The sequence below is a fragment of the Panthera pardus genome, unplaced genomic scaffold (genome assembly GCF_024362965.1).
Source record: "Panthera pardus isolate Hobbes unplaced genomic scaffold, ASM2436296v1 HiC_scaffold_12, whole genome shotgun sequence".
In the NCBI taxonomy this organism is placed as follows: Eukaryota; Metazoa; Chordata; class Mammalia; order Carnivora; family Felidae; genus Panthera; species Panthera pardus.
Window position 1 is genome coordinate 75,807,126 of NW_026526677.1, and position 12,091 is coordinate 75,819,216.

Consider the following 12,091-nt stretch of genomic DNA (forward strand, 5'->3'; position numbering starts at 1 on the left):
GAAAGAATCCTACGGGTCATCTAGTACATCTTATAAACATAAAAACAGAGGCTCAGATGACCAAACTGGCACTTGGTCCTGGGATATCCGGCTCGAATCAGTTTTATTTTCAGGCTACCACTTATGATCATGATTTCCCAAAACAGTCTTACGCAGAAAATAATTCACACACACGCAGAAAATAATTCACTCAAAGTGTACTGCTGGGGTTGGATCCACAGCGCGAGCAGAGACCCTGGAGACCCTGGGCAGACACACAACCAGTGCCGGCCTAGTTACATTCATGCCCGCCCGGGGTGAGCCACAGGGGCCAAAGGCAGCCAGTCACCGCAGCCGCCACCACGCGCCGCAGCAGCTCACAGCCACCTGCCTGCGGGCCCCGCCCCAACCGCCTGTCGCTGCCCAGGGAGCAGCGGCCCAGAAGGGCTCACCCGGAGGCACCTACCGGGACAAGAAGGTCATTGCAAGGAAGGTTTTGGGAACAGTAAAATGGTTCGATGTAAGAAACAGACAAGGTTTCATCGACAGGAACGACACCAAGGAAGATGGATTTGTACCCCAGACGGCCACAAAGAAGAATGACTCCAGGAAGGACCTTCGCAGTGCAGCAATTGCACGGACTGTGGAGTTCGATGTTGTTGAAGAAGGGTGCAGAGGGAGTAAACGCTACAGGTCCTGGCGGAGCCCCAGGGCCAGGGAGGAAATATGCCAGGGGAGGGCCGCTCGCCACCGCGCGGGGTCCTCCCTACAATTGGCTGCGTAAGTGCCAGAACAGAGAGAGAGGGAAAGAAGGGGAGATGGGAGAGTGCTCCCGAAGGCCAGATCCCTCAACACCCGCCCTTACTTGGGCCACGGTGCCCGCCTGACCTCAAGGAGACCCTATGGGCGGGCGTCAACCGCTGTCCTCACTCCTCCCGTGCAGGGAGAAGGGATGGGAGTTGCTGACCTGGGGGGTGCAGGAGAACAAGGTAGACGCGTAAGACAGAGTATGGACGGGGGTAGAGACCGTGATTCCGTAGGAGTCCCCCGCGGCAAGGACGGCCTAGAGAGGAGGGCAATGAAGAAGGTTATGGAAAATCAAGGACCTGAGACCCAAGGTCAACAGACACCTAACGCTGATAGTACTGCGCCTTCGAATACCAACACAGACACCCAGGACACCCGAAACCACAAGATGGCAAAGAGACCAAAGCCGTCCATCCACCAGCTGAGAATGCGGCCTCTCCAGAGGGCGAGACTGAATAAATGCCAGCTTACCCTTTCTACTGTCAAGTTTAACTACCCAGCAAGAAGAAATGAATTTGAAATCCCAGCAATAATAAATGAAGGAGGGGTGCCTGGGTGGCTCAGTCGGTTGAGTGTCTGACTTCGGCTGGGGACGTGATCTGGCTACTCGTGGGTTCAGCCCCAAGTTGGGCTCTGTGCTGACAGCTCAGAGCCTGGAGCCTGCTTGGATTCTGTCTCCCTTTCCCTCTGCCCCTCCCCTGCTCATGCTCTGTCTCTGTCTCTGTCTCTGTCTCTCTCTCTCTCTCTCTCTCTCTCTCAAGAATAAATAAACATTTAAAAATTAAAAGAAAAAGAAAAAGAAAGAAATGAACGAAAGATTGGAGCGGAAGACCTTAAATGCTTGCTTTTTACCTGTTGACCAGGTAGCTAGAACAGTCTGCATTATTTATGCAACATGGGTTTTTTTTTTTTACCTCAAGATGTATCTTTTTGCTAATGACAAATGTGTGGGGTTTTTTTTTGTATTTGTTTCATTTTGTTTTAATTTTAATTTAATTTAATTTTATTTATTTAAAAAAATTTTTTTAATGTTTATTTATTTTTGAGAGAGACAGAGACAGAATGCGAGTAGGTTGGGGGAGAGAGAGAGAGAGACACAGAATCTGAAGCAGGCTCCGGGCTCCGAGCTGTCAGCACGCTGCCTGACGTGGGGCTCGAACTCAGGAGCTGTGAGATCATGACCTGAGTGAAGTCGGATGCTCAACCGACTGAGCCACCCAGGTGCCCCTTAATTTTATTTTTTTTAATGTTTATTTTTGAGAGACAGAGAGAGACAGAGCAAGAGTGGGGGAGGGGCACAGAGAGAGGGAGACAGAATCTGAAGCAGGCTCCAGGCTCTGAGCTGTCAGCACAGAGCCCGAAGCAGGGCTGGAACTCACAAACTGTCAGATCATGACCTGAGCCACAAACCTTAAGGTCATGAGCCGAGCCTGAGCCCAAGTGGGAGTCACCCAGGAGCCCCAGTTTTGGGCTTTAAACCAGTTTAAAGTCTGGTTTTTCTCAATACACCTTTAAAGGTTTTAGTATTGTTTCATGTCTGGTGGAGTTGAGATTTTAAGAACCCTCATTTTTAAATTTTGTGATAAAAGCTTACAACTTGATTTTTTTTTCAAAAAAGTCAGCAAACAGCAAGCACCTGTTAATACAGGTCTTAAATAATAAACAAAAAGCCCCAAACTATTCAATGGTTTTTGACATATTACTTTATTATTTTTTAAAAAGTGGTAGTAAATAGATGTAACAAAATTTACTATTTTAACCATTCAAAAAACATTTTTTTTTGAGAAAGAGTGAGAGTGTGAGTGGTGGAGGGGCAGAGGAAGAGGGAGAGAGAGAATCCCAAGCAGGCTCCATCCCTGTGTGGAGCCGGGAGCTTGACCCCCAGGGCTTGATCTCACTAGCTGATCATGACCTGAGCTGAAATCAAGAGTCCCACGCTTAACTGACCGAGCCAGGCAGATACCCGTATTTTAACCATTTTAAAGCGTAGAGTTCAGTGGCATTAATTATATTTACAACGTATGCAACCATAACCACTCTCTCCAAAGCATTTGCATTACCCCAAACAGAAACTTGTAACCATTAAACGATAACTTCCCATTCCCCCTCCCTCAAGCTTTGATAACCTTTAGTCTAATTTTTGTTTCTATGAGTTTTCCTATTCTAGATATTTCATATAAATGGATCATACAGTATTTGTCCTTTTGTAACTGGCTTATTTCACTTCGCGTAATAGTTTCAAGGTTTATCCGTGTTACAGTATGTATCAAGACTTCATTTCTTTTAAATATTTCATTGTCTGCACTACCTTTTGTTTATTCATTTATTTGTTGGTGGACACTCGGGTTGTTTATACCTCTTGGCTATTGTGAGTAAAGCTGCAATGAACATTGGTGTACAAGTATCTGTTTGAGTCTGCTTTCAATTCCTTTGGATACAAACCCAGGAATGGAGACTAAAACAAGATTTTAGTGAAACACTTTTATTTTAAATTGGGAAATATTGTAAACATTGAGAAAAGTAGAGAAATGATAGGGATTACCAACACCCTATGAAGATAAAATAGATATTAATAGTCTACCATGTTTGGTTTAAATATTTTTTAAAAGAATCAAAACATTATAGAAATAGCAAAAGCCCTACCCCCTCATTCATTCCTTTTCCCTAGCATTACCACTTCTCTAACCACTGTCTCAAAGTTTCTGTGTATTCTTCCCATGCACTTTTGAAACAATTTGACTATATAAATTTTTGTGTGTAGGTGTATAAATATAGAAAACAATATGTGTTATAATTTGAGGTATTTAAAAATATGCATAAATGTTATAATGTTGCAATATTGTTTTACATCTTTTTTCCCCCACTCAACATTGTGTTTGGGGCTTTATCCTTGTTGACACATTTGGTGCATTAATTTTAACTGCTGTATGATATTAAACAATATTTAATTAAATTTTAAAATATTCTGGGCTTTCCTTGTAACTGCTAAGTTTAACCTTCTCGTGTGTTTATTTTTATTATTCATATATGTAGATTTCTACTATCCTGTTTTGTTCTTTCTAATTTCTGTTTTTTTTTGAGTTTCTTTTCTGCCCCTTTCTTGTCTCCTATTAGATAAAATTTTCTTTGTTTCTGCTCCCTCCTCTATTGCTCCTTCTATTTCTTTTATTTTAGCAATTACCCTTAAATTTTTAATATGAATGCTAAACATAAATTCTACAATTGTTCAGTATCTCTTCTTTTGTCTCGAATAACACAAGGACAGTAAGTGGCTTTAACTGATTCCTCCCTCCCATTTTGTTTTATTGTTTGCTAGTATTTTAGTGCTATATTAAAAAAATACCTCCAAATTACTTTAATTAGTATTATTGTTGTTTTATTATTATTTCATTCAAACAATGCATGTTCAAATTGATCCTTTTTCCTCTTAATTTTGCTTCTTACATCTCATTCTTTCTACCTGGATTCAGTTTTTTTATTGCCGAAGTGCATATGTTAGTAGTTCTTATTTGCCTGAAAATGTCTTTTTTTAAATGTTTTTTTATTTATTTGAGAAAGAGAAAGAGAGAGCATGGGGAAAGGGAGAGAGAGAGAGAGGGAGAATCACAAACAGACTCCACACTGTCAGCACAGAGCCTGACGCAGGGCTTGATCTCACGACCTGCTCACATCATTACCTGAGCAGAAATCAAGAGTTGGATACTTAACCAACTGAGCCACCCAGGTAGGTGCCCCTTGTTTGAAAATGTCTTTATCCTTATGTGATAGTTTAGCTGGAGCTAGTAGTCTAGGTTAACAGGTATTTTTGTCTCAGTATTTTGGAGACATTTTTCTAGCCTCTCTGTTGATGTTATTAGGAAGTATGTTGTTAGTCTAATTACCATTTGTGGTGACCTGTCTGTTCTCCCAGGCTACTTTTAGAATCTCCTTTATGTCTTTGATGTTTTATGATTTTGTTACCAATGGGAGATTCTGTGTTGTGTGAATAGAGGTCTTGGTTCTGGGATGCCCTATGCTAGAATAAAGGCATCCAGAAGGAAAGCAGCAAGCCCAAAGCAGTTTCTTTGGGACAGTATACTCTCAAGATGGGAGAGTAGGCAGGAAAAGAGGTGGCAACTTCCCTGAGGCTACAGGGGTCGTGGACAGGGCGGTAGAGGCTAGTGGAGGCTGCCTCCAATCATTTGGAGGGGGGGGGGGCTCCTCCCACTGACTGGGGAGGAGTTTTTGACCCTACAAGGTTTGTATCAGAACATTATGGCAGCTTTTCCCCATGCAGAGAGGGAACTATAATTCAAAAGCATTATAATGAGCCTAGGGGTTACCCTGGGGCAGAGGTATAAGAGGAGGGTGCTTGTTCTGCACCTGTGGTTCTTGATCTGTCAACCCTGGGATACTGGAAGCCACAAGGCCAGGATGATGAGAGCCACAAAATCAGGATGTTCCCTGGGGGTTCTAATGTATAACCCATTTTTCCCCACCCTTGTCTCCAGCTCTAGTCTGACTGCCTACTCTATTAGTTTCAATACAATTGGCCAGGATATGGACTTCTAAAATTCTGTTTGGAAATGTAATGCTCTTTTTCTGGATTTATGTCTTTCATTAATTGAGGAAAACTTCAGCTATTGTAAGTCAAACGTTTTTATTTCTTTCCTTCTAGAACATCTACTAGATATATATTAGACCCTATCTTTCTATCCCAACCACTCTTTCATATTGTTCATTTCACTATCATTTTGTGCTGAATCCTGTAAATAATTTTTACTTCCAACTCTCTTATTCCTGTAAAATATTGACAAAAAGACTCTTCGAAGTTTAAAACCTTTTAAAAACATATAACTTCATATTGTTTTTATATCACTTGAGTAGAAGCTCCAGTGTAATGTCAACTGACTCTGCAAGAGACACAGTATAAAGGCGTGGTGTACATCATTGTCTCCCAAACAGCAAAGGGTAATGGACATGCTCTCAAATTCCAATACCTGTGCTAATCGTTATCCCAGTACATACACTGATAGGCACCCTAGAGTTGGAGGACTTTTCTGAGTGTAAACTTCAACAGCTTCTATTTTATGTTTCATCTTATTTATTGTTTTCAAACTTCCTGCATTTTAAATCTCTTTACAACTTTTCTTTATCCATAGCTAAACTTCCTTCTTTCTCTCCTTATCCTAAGCAATTAGATAATTGAACTATCGATGTCCACAAATCTAAAAATCAAACACAGAACTCTTCAGCCAGGTTGCATGAGATATATATTTAAACACATAAAATTCCCTAGTGCTTTGCGACTAATTTAATTTAATTTAATTTAATTTTTTATTTTAGAAAGAGGGAGAGTGCAAGTGAGGGGGAAAATAAGCTTTATCGTGAGGATATGCAGAACTTCCAATGTATTTTTAAATACAAGTAGAACTTAGCATAGCATTTTTTTTATTTTGGGGTTCTTGTTTAATTTACAAAACAACAAGTATTCCAATTATTATCAATCATTTTAAAATACATTAAAAAGAACACAGAAACTGAAATCATCACCTGTTTTAAGATAGAATTTAGAGGGGCGCCTGGGTGGTTCAGTCGGTTGAGCATACAACTCTTGATTTTGGCTTAAGTCATGATCCCAGGATCGTGAGACTGAGCCCTGTGTCAATGGGGAAAGGGAGAGAGAGAGAATCCCAAACAGACTCCACACTGTCAGCACAGAGCCTGACACGCTCAGCGTGGAACCTGACACGGGGCTCAATCCCACGATCCTGGGATCATGACCTAAGCCAAAATCAAGAGTTGTATGCTCAACCAACTGAACCACCCAGGCACCCCTCTAAATTCTATCTTAAAACAGGTGATGATTTCAGTTTCTGTGTTCTTTTTAATGTATTTTGAAATGATTGATAATAATTGGAATACTTGTTTTGTGAATTAAGCAAGAACCCCCAAATAAAAAAATGCTATGCTAAGTTCTACTTGTATTTAAAAATACACTGGAAATTCTGCATATCCTCATGATAAAGCTTATTTTCAATGCACAGTACTTCAATTTTGATGACATGGTTTTTTATGACACGTCCTTTTTCAGGCTGAGCACTCAAATGGGAAATTCCTGTAGATTTCCAAGTGGCCTTGGTTCCAGTGACGCATATTGCTTCCCTCCTAATGATGATGGATAACTTTCCTCGACATTTTTTCACCTGATAAGCATTCGGAGCATAATGCTAGTAACTAAGCTGAGGCAGCTGTGCTGCAAAATATCAAACACCGCGTCTGAAGATGAATCCTGTCAGCATAACTGAACAGCAGAGGTGCCAAAGAAGCTGCCAAAATCAACCGGGCTGCGATGTTTACTTTGCTGACGAACGTTGGCTTTAATTTCGCAGTGACACAGCAAGGGTTGAAAAACTTAGCAACTGTTTTCAGCATTGGAAGAAAGCAATAGCGGACATAAAAATATTGGTAGCCACCAATATTACATCTGTGACGTTATCACATAAGCAAGTGAAACTGGAGTGAGACTTGCATAGATCAAGCTAATATATAGGGTGCCATTGGGATTTTACCAGCAAGTGGACCAAGAACGTTTCCCAAATTTACTCACAATTGTCCCAATTTCAAGCAATAAATCCACCCAACAGATCAGTGAACCCAACTAACGCAAAAACTCCTCCGGCAACACCAAAATCTTCTCCAGTAATCCAAGAGCCCCAAACTGGGGCCAAGTTGATTCTCGTCATTGACAACATACATGGAATTGTCCGTGGGTTTTCTTACAGGCTTGGTGGTGCTTGCCAGGCCCCATTGTCTGCCTGGAGCCTCAGTGGCAGTTATGAGGACCACCTTTCTTGTGCCCAAGCAAAGGCCCCTCCCAGGGGATTAATATCTCTCATCTAGTTGACTTGTTTTCTCTTCGGGTGTCTAACACCAGGTGTCAGGTGTCTGCCTCATCCACTGTTTACAGCTTCAATGACTTTTTTTTTTAATTTTTAGAAATTCTATTAAAAAAAAATATACCCATTGTTTTTCACAGTGACACCTTTTTATTAGGGTTTATTTCTTCATGAATTAATTTAAATATACTTATGTCCTATCTCTTAGATTTCAATCCCATTATCTCACGTTTTTAAAAGGGCTCAAATCCTGCTATTTACTGTCTGCTGACTTGGGCACGTGGTGATGTTCTCCTCATGTGTTTTGAAAATGTTGATTCTGAGCTCATCACTGATGAGCCTTGCTTGTTTTTCCTAAGAGAAATTCTTGTGGCCTGGCTTGGCCTCCCTCCAGAATTTTCCACTTAATTCTCTCAGAATTAAGTGAGCTATCACTGGCTTGGGATCAATTATTAGAATTCCTTGGCCTGGAGTTTCTGGGACCGTGAGAATAACCAAAAAGAAATACCCAAGAGAAAATCAAATACAAATCCTCATGAAATAAAGCTCCAGGTTTGCATATTCTTGACTGAAACTATTTTATTTTTTTTTTTCCTCACTTAGTTTCTAGGTGAAAACAGAGATATTCTTTGCTATCATTCAGTGCTGGTGGATGGATTTTGTTTTTCTAGTTCACCTTTTTACTGAGCCTTTTACTTGTAGACGATTCTGGCTGTGTGTATAGGCCTCAGTGCTAACTTCTATTCTTTGCAGGACCAAGAGCTCATTTTCAGGGCTCACCAGGTGGCAAAATCTAAGTGCCCAAGTTACTGAGTTCTAGCATCTTCCTCAGGAAGCCACAGGCTTTGTTCTCACTACTTACTATTCTCACTACTCTCCTTTATACCTTTCTCTTGTTACTGACATCTATATATTTCTTCCTTTTTCTTGTGAATTCATCTATGCATTTAAAATGCTATATTTTTGGTCATAAATACATTCAACAGTTTCCAGGGTAGAAGAGTGGAGGGTTTTCAGGTAGCTTACCTTTTTCTTCATATTGCCAGACTTGTAAGCCACTAGCAAGCTCCTTAATCCTTTGAACCTCAAGTCTCTCGCCTTTGAACCTCAAGTCTCTCACCTTTGAAATGGAGATAAAGATACCTATCTCAGCACCTTACTCTGAGAGGGAGCTAAAACACCTGAATGCCTCATCTAGATTCTGGCATGTGAGAAGTACAAAATGGTCAAATAAGGTTCCTTTGCATCCTTGAACCCTAACACACTATGACTACTCTGCACAAGTAACCCAAGGAGAGATCTAGGGTCCTAAATACCAAGACCTCTGGAGGATTTATATTGATTCTGCTGCTGATACAGGAAGTATTTTGAAAAGATGTATTTTTAGTCCATTCTGGCAAGTAACAAATCAGAAGAGTTCTAGAAAGCCATTCTATTAGGCAGAGCTCAATGGTGAGAATAGACCAGGGACTACATCCAAGTGAGAATTTTTTTCTGTTCCTCTTCAAGCATTTCCAGGCTGATTTGTTCCTTGAGCCCTCAAGGCAGAAGGAGGTGTTTCTAGGCACTCTTAATCTTATCTATATACATTCCTTTATTCAAATTCAGCATTTAGGGGAGGGGAGGAAGAGGGTAGGCAATTATTGCCTAATTATGTTAATTGACATCAAAAACATTGTGCCAACATTATTAAAATTATAAATAAAAGAAAGAAGATATTCATACATAATCCCATGGTCCTATAATATACTTTTAATTTTCCATGATCCTTTCTAATCCTTTTTCATTTGTGTAGATTTTAGATTCTTTTAATTATAGTATAGATATAATTTTACATCATGCTTTTTCTTTTTTTTTTTTTTTTAAATTTTTTTTTTCAACGTTTTTTATTTATTTTTGGGACAGAGAGAGACAGAGCATGAACAGGGGAGGGGCAGAGAGAGAGGGAGACACAGAATCGGAAACAGGCTCCAGGCTCCGAGCCATCAGCCCAGAGCCTGACGCGGGGCTCGAACTCACAGACCGCGAGATCGTGACCTGGCTGAAGTCGGACGCTTAACCGACTGCGCCACCCAGGCGCCCCCACATCATGCTTTTTCTATCAGAAATATTTTTTATGTCATTCCTTACTCCTTATGTTTGTAATTCCTTAAATCTTTTTGTTGTGATAAAATATACATAACATAAAACTTTCCATTTTAACATTTTTAAGTGTACAATTAAGTAGCATTAGGTGTACCCATATTGTTGTACAAACATCACCACTGTCCATTTCCAGAACCTTTTCATCATCCCAAACGGAAACTCTGTAACGCCCTGAAATGCATTACCCTTGTCCTCCATTCAAAGTAAAACTGTAGGTCAGGTGGGGTAGCTGGTTTCTAAGGTCTGCTCTCTACCATTACGGCCATCCAAAGTCTGCAGATAGGAAAGAAAGTTAAGGTTCCCTGACCATCCTGGCTCTCATTGTTCTTACTTCTCCACTCCCGAAGGAAGAAATGAGGGCAAAACAATTTTAGATTGATAATAAGTTTCCTATTATCCTGATGGACTGTACAGCATGTTACAAAAGTAACAGTGATTGGAAATAAACACAATAGAAACTAAAACAACAAAAAAACACATCAATGAAACGAAGATCTGGTCCTTTGAAATGATCAACCAAATAATTAAACCTTTAGTCAGACTTCTAAAAAAAAAAAAAAAAAAAAAAAAGGAGACAGAGAGAGAGAGAGAGGGCCCAAATAATAAAATCAGAAATGAAAGAGGAGAAATAGGGGCACCCTGTGGCTCGGTCGGTTAAGCATCTGATGTGGCTCGGGTGATGATCTCCCAGTTCGTGAGTTGAGCCTTGGCGTCGGGCTCTGTGCTGACAGCTCAGATCCTGGAGCCTGGTTGGGATTCTGTAACTCCTTCTCTCTCTATCCCTCCCCTATTCACACTCTGTTTCTCTCTCTCTCTCAAAAAAATAAATAAATAAAACTTTAAAAAAAAAAAAAGAAAGAGGAGAAATAACAACCAACACCACAGAAATATAAAACATTATAAGAGAATATTATGAAAAATGATATGCCAACAAATTGGACAACCTAGAAGAAACAGATAAAGTCCTAGAAACATATAACCTCTCAAAACTGAATCAGGAAGAAATAGAAATTTTGAACAGACCAATTTTCAGCAGTGAAATTGAATCAGTAGTCAAAAAAACTCCAAGCAAATAAAAGTCCAGCACCGGATGGCTTCACAAGTGAATTCTACCAAACATTTAAAGAAGAGTTAATACCTATTCTTCTCAAACTGTTCCACAAAGTAGAAAAGGAAGGAAAACTTCCTAATTCATTCTGTGAAGCTAGCATTCTCCCAACACTAAAACCAGGTAAAAGAGAACTACAAAAATGGAGAACTACAGGTCAATATCTCTGATGAACATATGCAAAAATCGTCAATAAAATATTAGCAAAGCAAATCCAATGATACATTAGAAAAAATCATTCACCATAGTCAACTGGGATTTATCCCTGGGATGCAAGGGTCGTTCCATATTTGCAAGTCAATTAATATGATATATCACATCGACAAAAGAAGGGATAAAAACCATATGATCATTTCAATAGATGCAGACAAAGCATTTGACAAAGTACAACATCTATTCATGATGAAAACCCTCAACAGAGTAGGTTTAGAGGGAACATACCTCAACATAATAAAGGTCTTGTATGGGAAAACCACAGCTAACATCATACTCAATAGGGAAAAACTGAGGGCATTTACCCAGGGTCAGGAACAAGATATGGAGGTCCACTCTCACTACTATTGTTTAATGTAACACTAGAAGTCCTAGCCACAGCAATCAAACAAGAGGAAGGAATAAAAGGAATCCAAATCAGTAAAGAAGTAAAACATTCAGTATTTGCAGATGGCATGATACAATATATGGAAAACCCTAAAGACCACCAAAAAACTACTAGAACTGATAAATGAATTCAGTAAGTTGCAGGAAACAAAACCAATGTACATAAATCCATGGAATCTTTTAAAATATAATTTATTGTCAAATTGGTTTCCATACAACACCCAGTGGTCATCCCAACAAGTGCCCTCCTCAATGCCCATCGCCCACTTTCTCCTCCCCCCCATCAACCCTCAATTTGTTCTCAGTATCCAAGAGTCTCTTATGGTTTGCCTTCTTCCTTCTCTGTAAATTTTTCCCCCTTCCCCTCCCCCATGGTCTTCTGTTAAGTTTCTCAAGATCCACATATGAGTGAAAACATATGGTATCTGTCTTTCTCTGCCTGACTTATTTCACTTAGCATAACACTCTCCACTTCCATCCACGTTGCTGCAAATGGCCAGATTTCATTCTTTCTCATTGCCAAGTAGTTTTCCATCGTATATATAAACCACATCTCTTTATACATATATCAGTT

The 12,091-nt window shown here is 40.0% G+C and overlaps 2 pseudogenes; one reads left to right on the forward strand and one right to left on the reverse strand.

Annotated features, from left to right (window-relative positions):
* Nucleotides 1-283: 283 nt before the first annotated feature.
* LOC109267053 (Y-box-binding protein 1-like) lies at nucleotides 284-1,245 on the forward strand (annotated as a pseudogene).
* Nucleotides 1,246-7,002: 5,757 nt separating this feature from the next.
* LOC109267103 (cardiolipin synthase (CMP-forming)-like) lies at nucleotides 7,003-7,587 on the reverse strand (annotated as a pseudogene).
* Nucleotides 7,588-12,091: the final 4,504 nt, after the last annotated feature.